This window comes from Mesoplodon densirostris, chromosome 7 (assembly GCF_025265405.1).
Source record: "Mesoplodon densirostris isolate mMesDen1 chromosome 7, mMesDen1 primary haplotype, whole genome shotgun sequence".
In the NCBI taxonomy this organism is placed as follows: Eukaryota; Metazoa; Chordata; class Mammalia; order Artiodactyla; family Ziphiidae; genus Mesoplodon; species Mesoplodon densirostris.
This window is the reverse complement of record NC_082667.1, coordinates 32498586-32512747: the sequence shown is the minus strand read 5'-3', so window position 1 is coordinate 32512747 and position 14162 is coordinate 32498586.

Sequence of the window (14162 nt, the reverse complement as noted above, 5' to 3'; positions counted from 1 at the left end):
ACAAGTCTTGGCTACTGATTGGCCCTGTGAATTGCATGAAACCATGGCATAGTGCCTTGAGTGACTCTCATTTATATTCAGTCTCTGGACCTAAGAAATTTTGTCTCTCAGGTGGGACCCAGCACCTAGGATAAACCTTTACTTATTCTGATATGTACTCAAGCCCAGCTCCCTCAGAGAGCATTTGAACACTTATTTTAAAAGGCCAACTATTAAAGCAACTATAGAGATGAAATAGGAGTGGAGTTCACAGTCACTGAAAAGTCAGTTTTGCCACCAAAGTGTGACTTGATTTGACGTGTTTTACATGTTTTGCATAATACAATTTCATTAACAGACTGGGTGAAGCCATTTTCTTTTACAATTTCCTTAGCAATTAATCTAAATTTGGAAAAATAATACTCTTTACATGAAACTATCCCAATAATCTTTAGCTATAGTGTTCATAAATATATTTTCATATTTTAAATTTTTTGATAATAAGTAACTTGTGTAACTAATGTTTATGTTTCTAAACATGAATTTAAATATAAAAATAATTAGAAAATAATAAGAGCTAACAATGTCCACAACTTAGCATGTACTGGGGTGGGGGTTTGAGGCAATTTTACATATATACTCACTTATTTAATATTCATTATAACCCTATAAGGTAGGCAAGATTGTTATCTGCAGTTTATCAATGAGTAGTTGAGGCATAGAAAGATTATGTAAATTTCCCAAGTTGCACAACTAATGACCTACAGAGCTGCAGTTCCAACCCAAATTTTCTCATACCAGTATTCATGGTTTTAATGACTGCAACAATGTCTTACTACAGAGTGAAGGTTAATATAAAACAGAAAATTCAATGCAACTGCTTGGTAAAAAACAAACAAACAAACAAAAATATTAATATTGGTTTTATCCTAGTTGCCTGAATAATTTAATAGCTAAGTATAAAAAAATGGTACACAACCAAGATCTATTGTGATGTTCTAAATATATAGGCAAATTTAGTCAAGCATCATTAAATGTATAGGAAAATAAATTTAGAAATCAAAACATACATTGAAATATAAAGCACTAGGTGGCTGATAATGTTAAAAAAAAAGGTAGTAGTAAATTATGTGTTTTTCACTTAATGCTTAATTAATGAATATATTTGTGTTTGCACATGCATTCAGAATCTAGATATTACAGGTACATTTCTCCATTGTTTCGAGAGTAAATGTGGCTTCAACAAATGACAAATTTGGATCTAAAGCCCTGTTCTCTGACCTGACTTCTGATTTCATATTGTAAACAAATAGACATCTCCATGCATATGGCTCAGAGAACCTCATATTGATTTCCAACATTAAACTTGTTATTAGTCTCCCTAAACTTGCTCCTCTTAACTGTTTCCTTTTCTCAGTTAATGCCTCCATCATCCTCTGTGCTGCATAAACTAGAAATCTATGGTCACTCAAGACTCATCTCCATTTCTCATATTCCCTATGCATTGGCTGTAGCTAACTCCTCAGCCTACTAGGGGAAAAGTTCATTATGTTACTTTACTATCTATGGAGCTTGAAATCTCCTTGGCTGCAGAGTAGGTGCTCTGGCCTTAATTGTTTCCTCAATGAGTGGGAGGTGTTCCACAGCAACCCCTTTCCCTTGTCTTCCTGCCAGATATGGTTGGAATAGACACTTCTCAGTATTTTAACTAATCTCCCAACCCATGATAGTCATGGTACAAAAATCTCATTAATTCATCCAATACATATTTATTCAGTTCATACTATGAAGCATTGTTTTAGAAGCTGTGGAAAGCTGTCATTGTTCCCTTAAGAAGGAAAAAAGAATATTGTGACAATGGAGAAGGTATAGAAAAATAGCTCAAGAAGTCTTGGTGAATTCCTTGCTCTACTATTTTATTAGTTGTATGGCTGCAAGCACATCACTTATTTTAACTATATTCCATAAGTAGTTGAAAGAAAGAATGGCATAGCAGCTATGAAAATGCTTAAGTTATTATTACCAAAGAACAAAAAGGCAATGGCCCAACAGTTGGTAAACACCCCCTCATTTCTCCTCACTCTACAAACACATCATTACACCATGATTTTCTATAGAAAGTTGCATCTTGGAGGCCATATATAATAATAAGTATAATATTACCAACACTCCAGAAAAACTTTATTATATCCCAAAACACTACATTTAGAGTATCGTATTTTTTAATCTTACAACATCCTGGTGAGGTATGTAGCACTCTCCTCAATACATCTATAAATACTCAAAATGAATGTTATATTCCGGGAAATTCTAGTATAAGAAAAATACATGTACTCCCCTATTCAGGTCCTAGGCACAAAAGAGGAAAAGTATTGTGTATTGAATTTGAACTCTTGGACATGAGACTAAGTGGTGCAGTTGCAGAGCCAGAGGCATGCCATTCATTGCTCATGTCCCTTTCTTTCTGTGGGATGGCTGGCTTCTCCAATGTCTACTTTAGTTTTCTTAACTACCAGATAATTTTAGGATAAATGATCCCAAGCTTCTTGGAGAATACAGCCAGTAAGTTTCCAGAATGCAATGAAAAAAATGCCTGCTCGTGCTTTAAGAGAAAGGCCATATTTAATTTAAGGTTAGCAACAATCATAAATATTTGAGTCTATACAAGTTTCCAAAAATGTTCTGTAAATGTGGAACCAATTTTAAAGCAAGAAATAGGACTAGTTTATAAAACTATTAGCCCAACATCTGTGATCTATAATAGGAGAGCAAGACTTGGGTAAGACAGATGATAACATATGTAGGAATGGAAACACAGTGGAAGATAAACAATGGTAATTTGGAAGGAGTGTTTTGTCTTCTGAGTGGTTTTGACTTGTTTGAGTATTTATTTATAAAGACTACAGAGTCTGTTTTCTTATATTGTCTTCCAGACAGACACTAATAAAAAATCCATGACAGATTCCTCCTTGCTGGGACCACTAATGGACTAGAAAATAAGTATTTGGGTTATTTCATAATTTCTATGATCCCAATTAACTCAATAGCCTCTGAATTTATGTACAAAGAATGGAGGACATAGAGATGATATATTTGTATCTCATAATAAAAACTTATCCTCTTGGGGCCAAGGTGCCTTTCAAGATGGAAATCTAGATAAAGACACACACACACACACACACACACACACACACAAGATCCAGTTTGTTTATGATGAATGAGTATGAGCTTTATCTTAAATCTTCCTGCAGAAGAGAGAGGCAGAGTCAGGAGATATAATCCTAAATTTTCTTCTAACTATGCAAAAATTGCTACAGAATTTGCCTAAATATCATGATGGTACAAAAAAAACATATTTCCTCTTCACTTGGAGACCTATTTAATGTGTTCTGAGGCTCCAACCATGGTTGCTGGATATATTTTTACTTGTGTAATAGATTGAGGGCATATTGAAGATAAAAGGAAAATTAGAAAACACAGACTCTCACCTCTTCTTTATGCAGATGAGGAAACCACAACATTCAAAGGGGAAGATGCTCTAGGTTATATGGTGTGTTGGTTTCAGAATAAGGAGTAGATATCAGGGGTTTTGACTTCCAGATTAATATGCAATAACTTCTACATCATGTACATTTATTCATTCAAATATTAAATAATATCAATATGTATACCACCAAAGACTATGCTAAATTACAGTTCAGAGGAAAGCAAAGAAGATTTGACTCCTGTTCTCATGAATTTTATAGTCTACTAAGAATTTCAGAAAAAAAGATAATCATACAAAGAAATAATTTAAAACTGTGATAAGCACTACAAAAGGAAAAGAATAGGATGCTTGAAAGTGTATAAAAGAAGGACTTAATTTAGATCAAGGGAACATACACAGTCAGGAAAGATCTTTCTGAGTAAATGAACTTAAACTGTGATTTAAAGAATGAAGAGGGACTTCCCTGGTGGCACAGTGGTTAAGAATCCACCTGCCTATAAGCAGCCCATGCAGCTCAATAACAAAAACCAAACAACCCAATCCAAAAATGGGCAGAAGACCTAAATAGACATTTCTCCACAGAAGATATACAGACTGCCAACAAACACATGAAAGAATGCTCAACATCATTAATCATTAGAGAAATGCAATCAAAACTACAATGAGATATCATCTCACACCAGTCAGAATGGCAATCATCAAAAAATCTAGAAACAATAAATGCTGGAGAGGGTGTGGAGAAAATGGAACACTCTTGCACTGCTGGTGGGAATGTGAATTGGTACAGCCACTATGGAGAACAGTATAGAGGTTCCTTAAAAAACTACAAATAGAACTACCATATGACCCAGCAATCCCACTACTGGGCATATACCTTGAAAAAACCATAATTCAGAAAGAGTCATGTACCAAAATACTCATCACAGCTCTATTTACAATAGCCAGGAGATGGAAACAACCTAAGTGTCCATCATCGGATGAATGGATAAAGAAGATGTGGCACATATATACAATGGAATATTACTCAGCCATAAAAGGAAATGAAATTGAGTTATTTGTAGTGAGGTGGATGGACCTAGAGTCTGTCATAAAGAGTGAAGTAAGTCAGAAAGAGAAAGACAAATACCGTATGCTAACACATATATATGGAATCTAAGAAAAAAAATGTTATGAAGAACCTAGGGGTAAGACAGGAATAAAGACACAGACCTACTAGAGAATGGACTTGAAGATATGGGGAAGGGGAAAGGGAATGGTAAGATGTGACAAAGTGAGAGAGTGGCATGGACATATATACTCTACCAAATGTAAAATAGATAGCTAGTGGGAAGCAGTGGCATAGCACAGGGAGATCGACTCGGTGCTTTGTGACCACCTAGAGGGGTGGGATAGGGAGGATGGGAGGGAGGGAGACTCAAGAGGGAAGAGGTATGGGAACATATGTATATGTATAACTGATTCACTTTGTTATAAAGCAGAAACTAACACACCATTGTAAAGCAATTATGCTCCAATAAAGATGTAACAAATAAATAAATAAATAAATAAACAAAAAATTAAGAGTTAAAAAAAATATATGGTTCTAAAACCTGTCAGTTGACACTGGATTTGCAGCAAAGGGAGTTAATTCCTGACTAATGCCTTTTACATTTAGCATGTATCTTAACACTATTTTAATAAATACTAGCCATTAAATTCCTAAAAATATAAAAAAGAATCCAGCTGCCAATGCAGGGGACATGGGTTCGATCCCTGGTCTGGGAAGATCCCACATGCCATGGAGCAACTAAGCCCATGTGCCACAACTACTGAAGCCTGTGCGCCTGGAATCTGTGCTCCACAACAAGGGAAGCCACTGCAATGAGAAGCCTGTGCACTGCAACAAAGAGTATCCCTTGCTCTCTGCAACTAGAGAAAGCCCACGTGTAGCAACTAAATCCCAATGCAGCTGAAAATAAATAAATAAATAAATAAATAAAATTTTTTTTAAAAAAGAAAAACAACAACAACAAAATCCCTTAAAAATAAATTTAAAAAATAAAGAATGAGGAGATGTGAGTCACATGAACATCACAGGAAGAGGAACCAGTATGTAGAAAGGCTCTGAGGTTGACACACTGGAGCAACTGAGAGAGGCCAGTGCTGTGTAAGAGTGCAGAGAAGGAAGGAAGGAAAAGAGAGCCATGAGATGAGGTTGGAATGAGGGCTGATAAGAGAAGGACCCTATAATTTATGCCAATAATTTATCTTCCAAAAGCAAGAAGGAAGCCACTGATATTGTCTAAGCAGAGAATGGGGACATGGCTTCATTTCCATTTTTAAAAGATCATTATCGGGGCTTCCCTGGTGGCGCAGTGGTTGAGAGTCCGCCTGCCGATGCAGGGGACACGGGTTTGTGCGCCGGTCTGGGAAGATCCCATATGCCGCGGAGCGGCTGGGCCCGTGCACCATGGCCGCTGAGCCTGCGCGTCTGGAGCCTGTGCTCCGCAATGGGAGAGGCCACAACAGTAAGAGGCCCACGTACTGCAAAAAAAAAAAAAAAAAAAAAAAAAAAAAAATCATTATCTAACATTGTTGATATTAGACTCAAGGGAGCAAGTTGAAAAGAACTGACATCACTGATTTAGAATATGTTAATGGTTAGAATGGTGGGCAGTGAACAGAGTTGAGACCTCTTTGGTTGATACATACTCAAGAGGACTTGCTTATTGATTTGATGTAGAAAGTGAAGGAGGTGAGGGTGTGCAGATATCATTCCTGGTTTGGACTCAGGTATTGGATTACATGATGGTGTCATTATTGATTTGGGGGAGACTGGATAGAAATAAGTTTCTCTGAAGAGGTGGAAGATGGGCAGAAAATAAGAGTTCAGAAATCAATGTTTGACCCATTAAATTTGCACTGGCATGTGGCAATATAAGAATGGCAGTTGTATCTGAATTCAGAAGAATGTTGTGGAAATAAAATATTCATGAATTGTTGGCCTATAGGTAAAATTTTAATTCAATGTGAATGGATGAAGTCATTTAAGTAGAGTGTGAGGTGAGAGAGAAGACAGGCCACAGCTGAACTCTGAGAAATTCCAAAATTTAGTAGCCAGACATGGGATGATGAACTGACAAAGATACAGAAGAGACAATATCAAATTAGAAAGGAAAAAATATATATTATATTGTTATGGAAATCAAGAGAATACAGCCATTTTAGCCTCATGCTTCCAATATTTTTGTACATATTGAAAGCATAGAAATTCACATGTTTTTGAGACACTTACCTATTATGAACCAAATGTGTGACTTTGGGAAGTCATTAAAACTTTCTTATCCATATTGGGAGTAATAATCTCCTCTCACACTTTAGATTGTGATGGACATTAGTTAAGATAACATATGCAAGACACACTTTATAAACTATTAAGCATTTTGTATATGTAAGGTTTTGCCATAAATAAGGCCAGAAGTTTTTATTTGTTACTGATTTCTACTGAATTTAATTATTATTAAGGTACCTAATGCTACTAAGATATCTAATCATATGAGTATAAATTACATTATCAGAATTTATTTATTATATTACTATATGAGTGCACATGGTGGATTTAAGTGACCAGTAAATATAGTATTCCATCAGAGGAATATCTCCATGTTGGGTACCCCAAGGTGAAAACAGGAAAGAAGAAGCTGGGTAAATGAAAAACATTTCTGTTAAAGGGAGAACTGATCCACCATGACAATAAGCACTTGTTAGAGGCCTCAAATTAAATTTAAAAGAATGAATTTATATGTTCCTCTCCACACTTGCTCCTCTCTTCAGTGGATAACTAAGTCACATTGAAAACAGTCTTTATGCTGCTATAACATTAGCTGTTCCTCCTGCTCAAGACTGAGGTCTTCTTTAATCCTTGGACTGTTTTCTTCATCTTCCCCTTTAACCATGATGGAAAATTTCTCAGGACTCTAGTCACTTTGAACAACAGTTCGAGTTTGTTCTGCAAGTATGCAATCTTATCTCCTGGGGCGGGGCAAGAGAAGGCACACACCATGTATTATAGTAAAAGAGAGGTCCAGAATCCCTGGTGGTTGTTGGGATCTGGGGTGGAAGGTTGGGAAAGTATACAGTTACAGATTCCGGGTCAGATTTGATTTGAAGTAAGAGGCTTATTCGGTGACAGGCACAGTTTAGGAAAACTCTCTATTCAGGGATATCCATTTTAGGCTTATAGACAAATAAAGATTAATTTTATTAATTCTTGAAAGCTGTTAAATTTTGTGAGTTCCCTATAAAAAGAGTTTGAAACTTTTGGAGCTTTGAAGTCATTATTAAAGGTAATCACATTATTGGGTGTGGCAGGGCAGGAAAGTAAGTAGAACCATGCAATATGGTGTGAAGCAGGGTGAGAGACATTGAAAGAAGTAATAAGAAACATCCAAGAAATGCAGAAGGAAGCATGATCAGGAGCCTGGAGTCCAGAGTTGTAGCTCCAGCTCTGCCCAAATTAGCTATACAAATACTTCAAGGCCTTCTGGGTACAATGTAGATGGTATTCTTCTACAGAGTACATGTGAAGCCACCTCTATATCTCCCACCTGTCCTCTCTCTGACCTGTAGCCATTGGCCACATGTCCTAAATTTTAGAGGGATGCATATCAACCTGAAGTTCCCAGGAGAGGCAGAGATGAAGATAATGTATTCAAACCCAATCCTTTCCTATGTTAATTGATGTCATCCTAAGATTATGTTGTATAAACATAGATTAAGCTGATATTGAGAATATAGTTGCTTCAAATGTAGAATTAGTAGTTGACTAGCTATGCTTAGGGCTTTAATTTTTTATGCCAGGAGTTTTAATGGTGTAATCTGAAAGGTAACTCTTTTTATAAGTCATTCCTCCAGGATGAAAGAAAAAAAATGTGTGAAAAGAAGAAATAATTTAGTGAAAAAAATATAAGTCTGTGAATTCTCACCTTGTGGAAGTGGGAATTGTCAGATGACATAAAAAGGCAGCCAAGAGGAGATAGAATTCTCATTTGAATACTGCTGCCTTTGTTGCCATTTAAATTCTCAAGAAAATAATCATAAGTAGTTTCCTAGTCCTTATGGAAAATAAACACATATATTTAGTGGTTTTGAATCCTCTGGAGCTTCTGATGACCTGGCCAATTGCTTCATTTACTCTAAAAATGGCCAAATGAAAGGCCTCAGCTAAGACAGGAACTTGGAATAGATGCTGTCATATTAAAATAGTTGAAAATCTGCTAGTTTATATCTTCACATTGTAGCATTTTCTGGTGGTAGTTGAGGTTATCTGAAGGGAAGAATCATGAGAACTGAAAAAATAGTTGCACACCCTGGTTTAAACAGCAACAGCTTGAAGATTAGTTGGTAGACGACATATTCTAAAACAGAGGTTCTCAAAGTGTGATTCCTAAACCGATATCATCAGCATCTCCTGGGAACTTGTAGAAATGCTAATTCTCAGGTCTCGACCAAAAACTTTGGAATCAGCACCTCTGGATGTGGGGCCCAGCAACCTGTGTTTGAACAAGCACAGGTGAATGGGATGTCAATAAAGTTTGAAAACAAACTAGAACACATTTTCCTCTTAGCTGGAAAGAAGTTCTTCATCTTTGTTGCCAGGAAATAGCATTCTGTTGCTGTTCATCTTCAGTTTTCTGTTCTTGGCTGTTGAGTTTTTGGATTTTCTTCTAAGATCATCAAGTTACATGTGGCACAGGCAGGCCTTGTACCCAGGGCACCTGAGTTCAGGCCTGGTATTGTCCTATTCCATGCCCATCACTCACTCCCATGGGTTTACATCTGTCCCCAATGTACTTTGGAAAGACACTTCCTGAATTCTCACTCATCACATGAAAACACTAGGTGCAGAGCGGTTTAGTGGCTTACCCCCAAACTATAAAGAGGACAGTGATGCCAGAAGCATTATGACAGCACAAGGGACCTAAGAAATAGATTTATGTATGAAATTCCACTGGAGAGATTTTGAGAATCCGCACAATCTCCACTTTGCATTTGCTTTTTATCCTGCCTGAAACACTTTTCCTGCTCTTCTCCACCTGGATAATGTCTATTTATCCTTTAGGTACCAGTTTCAATAGCACTTTCTTTGGGAGGTTGAGCCTAAGTATGCTAGACTAGATTAAACACTCCCTCAAAACCCTACTTGTTTCCCTGCATCCTTTACTATTATTGTTTATTTAATTGTCTGATAGGAGGCCTGGAGCCCAGTCTATCATCCTCAACAATGTATCACCAGAACTACTAAGCATAGCACCTGGCATATTACTGTTTAATTAATATTTTATGATTTAATCCATAAGTATAATTCATATAATCATACATCTGTGTATATAAATGTACATATATTTGTATAAAATATCTTCTCATGTTCTGAGAAAAGATTACACATAAAGTAATTCCTTTGGAAATATTAAAGAGCTCAAAACATCTTTTAGTTATCAATTCCAGCATACTGCATGCAGGCCTATGTGCTGGGAAATCTAGCCTTCCGTTGGACACCAGTATCTTATGTTAAGGCTTAGTTAATTTCCCTTTACTGACATCAGCAAAGATAAAGAATATCTGAGTACTAGTGTCTGTATACCCTCATATTGTCACATTTATTTGTTGGCCTTCTCTTCACATAGTTCATCCAATCTCTATTCTGTTCTGGATCTTTCCAAATCTTCTGTTTCCTGCAACATTTAGGAACTACTTGCCGTAGAACTCGAGCTGTCACTTAACCTTTGATCTTCAATTTCCTCATCAGTAAAGTAAGTATAGTAATAATGTTTTTATATTTGCCAACACTAAATTAGACCTTATATATGAAAGTAATTTGCAAGGTGACTGGCACATAGCAATAGTTCCAGAATTGTTCATTATAGTTTCTTTCTTTTACTTATTCCTTGTAGTTGTATGTCAATAGATATTTAGGTAGAGGCTACATGGAGTCACTTAGTGCCTTAATGAATCTTCAAGGTAATGCCCATAAATCATTTTCTAATTCATGATTGTGTTTAAGTGAAATTTGCTGATCCAATGTCCTTAGCTTGTCCTAAATTGATCTTTTCTGAGTTTCAAAGGATGTTCCTTAGTCCTGTATCCTAGAATTTTGAGATTAAATTTTTGACCTTTATCACTGAGAATAGAATTTGGGGATGAAGAAGAATCCAGAAGTTAGGAGGAGTCAATCCAGGCAATCCAATAACATGTTTGATCCCTATTCTGAGGCCAAAGTCTTGGTTGATAGTAAGGCCCCAAACAGGAAATGTATCTGGGAAATATCAAGATTCATATTCCATGATAGAAACTATCAGGAACCAAAAGGATAAGACATTCCAGTAGAAAAGCTTTAATCCAAACAAAGAAGCTATCAGAAAACAAGAGCAACTAACCTTCCTAGTGACAAGGAACAAAAAAATAATATAAAGGAAGAGTGAATGTTTTCCTGCAGCTTGATTGAGTCATGGAAGTCATACACAATTGGAAATATGAGTTATAACTTTGTACTTTCTGGACACCAATTCAGTGTTAACCAAGGTCACTAATCTAGTAAGCAACCTCAGTGGCTGGTCAAATGACAGCTGCAATTAATCAGAAATTACTACCTAGTTCTTAATTCATAGTCATGATTCATATTAAAACCCACTAACACAATGGGAACATTTGATAGCAGGCTCAACAAAATCAAAGTGACTGACTAGCAAATGAAAATGGGGCATGAACTAGAATCCAGCGTCCTTCTCTTTCCTGATTATTCCTTTCAATTTTGTTTAACTCCAGCTACTGAGAGAAGGCTTATCAACAGAATTTAACAGCCAGAGTGACAAATTCTTGGATTCATGCTTTATTCTATCCTATGATATTACAGGTCACAGAAGGTCCAATGCAAACTGGGTAAGACTAGGACTAAGAAGTAGACAATCCTACTGCACTAAACAAGTTCTAGAACTGCATTGCTCTGTATGGTAGCTGCTAGCCACATGCAGCTGTTTAATGTAAATGTAAATTAATTGAAATTAAGTAAAATAAAAATTTAGTTCCTCAGGTGCAGAGTCTACACTTCAAGTGCTTAATAGTCACATTTAGCTAGTGGCAAATATTTGGACAGAAGACATAGAACATTTCCATCATGGACAAAAATTCTTTAGACAGTATTATTCTGGAAAGAGGTAGAAATGTGTAATAATACAAGGAAGAATTCCATCCAGGCACCTTGAGGGTGGTGTATAAGTTTATTAATGCTGCCATAACAAAGTACCACAAACTGAGTGGCTTAAACAATAGAAATTTATTATTTAACAGTTCTGGAGGCAAGATGTCAGCAGGACCATGCTCCCTCTAAAGATGCTAGGAAGGGGCTTCCCTGGTGGCGCAGTGGTTGAGAGTCCGCCTGCCGATGCAGGGGACACGGGTTCATGCCCCGGTCCGGGAAGATCCCGCATGCTGCGGAGCGGCTGGGCCCGTGCACCATGGCCGCTGAGCCTGCGTGTCCAGAGCCTGTGCTCCACAACAGGAGAGGCCACAACAGTGAGAGGCCCACGTACCGCAAAAAAAAAAAAAAAAAAAAAAAAAAGATGCTAGGAAGCATCTCTTCCAAGCCTCTTTCCTCACTTCTGGTAGTTGTTTGGCTTGTGCCAGCATAATTCCAATCTTCACATATCATTTACTCTATGTGCATGTGTCCATGTCCAAGTTTCCCCTTTTTTATTAAAAGAATAATTATATTGGATGAGGGGCCCAGAGTACTCCAGTGTGGCCTTATCTTAACCAACTGCACCTGCAACAACCCTATTTCCAAATTAGGTCACTGTCTGAGGTAATGGGGGCTAGGAGTTCAACATATACATTTGCAAGGGAATACAATTTAACCCATAATATATAGTATCCCGTGTATATGATGACATTAATGAAGTGTTAGCAAGGCTACAAGACCCAACATGGCCTAAGAGCCCCAGAATGAAGGACAGCTAGTGAAGAGTCACAGCAGAAACTTTAGGATAAAGTAATATGAAAAGGTCCTGGTAACAAATTAGTGACCACTATAATAGCTCAATTGAAAAATGAGTATTTGAATGAAATGACTGTATGAATAAATTACTCCATCAGTATCTATCACTAGGTACTCTACCCTACTTTAATTTGGATTTATTCCCTACCACTCTATTAAAATTATAATTTTAAAGCTAATCAATAACTCTCAAATTGCCAAATCAAAAATCTTCTACTCAATCCTTATCTAGATTACTGGTACCGTAAGTGAAAACATCAGTGTAAACTTAGAATAGAATTCCTGGTTCAGCCCACTGAAGCCAAACTGCTCTGCATCACCTCCATGATGCAGAAAAACAACAAAGAAATATTCCAACTTTCTTATGTTAAAGCATGGCAAACAATCATACCAAGTCACAATTCAACCAATCAAATCAAGAAAAATGGGGAGTCAAAGGCTTTGAGGAGAGATAAATAAGTCAGCTTTCTGCTCTCAAAAAAAAAAAAATCCAGCCTAAGGAAAAATAACAAAACAAAATTCAAAAATGTATGTGACTCAGATTAGAGTTCTAGCATTACAAACTTTTGTAAAATATCTGAGAAAATATCTAAGATCTGAGAAAAATCAAGGAATGCTTAAGAGAGGAAGTGGATGTAGAACTGAGCTTTAAAGGAAAGGTTGAAATCAGATATGTGGAGATGATGGGAGAAAAAGTTCTAAGTCAGAAAGGCATGGAGGTTGAGATGAAAATGATGTATTCTAGACACATATAAGTGTATTCATCTGATTATGATGAGAGTTCCCTTCTAGTAAAGAGGAAGATGAACGTTGACTAGACAAGATAACCCAAGATTAGAAATATCAGGACTGGTATTTGAATTTATTGGATTAAGTTTGAATTTAATCCAATAGGCGGAGGTGGTTTAAATTTTAAGAAGATTAAATTGAAAGGACATATTCCAGGTGGAGACAAGCCAGAAACTTGGAAATCAGTTAAGGGATTAATGATTAATCTTCTAGGCCAATCTAGAGTAGTGACTGTGAGAATAAGAAGGGAAGATAGACACTTAAAATAACCTTATTTTGAAATAAGAAATAAGATATTTTCGAAGTGAGGGGAAAAAAATCTTCAAATACATTATATAAAAGATAAAATTTGAGGGCTTCCCTGGTGGTGCAGTGCTTGAAAGTACGCCTGCTGATGCAGGGGACACGGGTTCGTGCCCCGGTCCGGGAGGATCTCACATGCCGCAGAGCGGCTGGGCCGGTGAGCCATGGCCACTGAGCCTGCGCATCCGGAGCCTGTGCTCCACAACGGGAGAGGCCACATCAGTGAGAGGCCTGCGTACCGCAAAAAAAAAAAAAAAAAAATTGAGAATTTTTCTGATTTAAAATTTCTATGATATTCTACACCTGTGGTGTAAAAGATTGAATCATCTCACAGTTACAGGCTTAGAAAACGTCTTGGAAGGTCTATATTTTTATTTGATTTTTCTTTCTCTTTGTTTAAAAGAAGAACTACAGTAAAATGGTTTGCTTCTCACATGGAAGAATATTGTTCTGCTTATTAAAGAAAAAATCCATCATGAAATTTAGAAGCCAGGTATGTAATTTGAAATTGGTAAAAATTCTTTCATTTTTTTGGCTGTATTTATTAATAAGTGACTCTTATTCTGTACTACT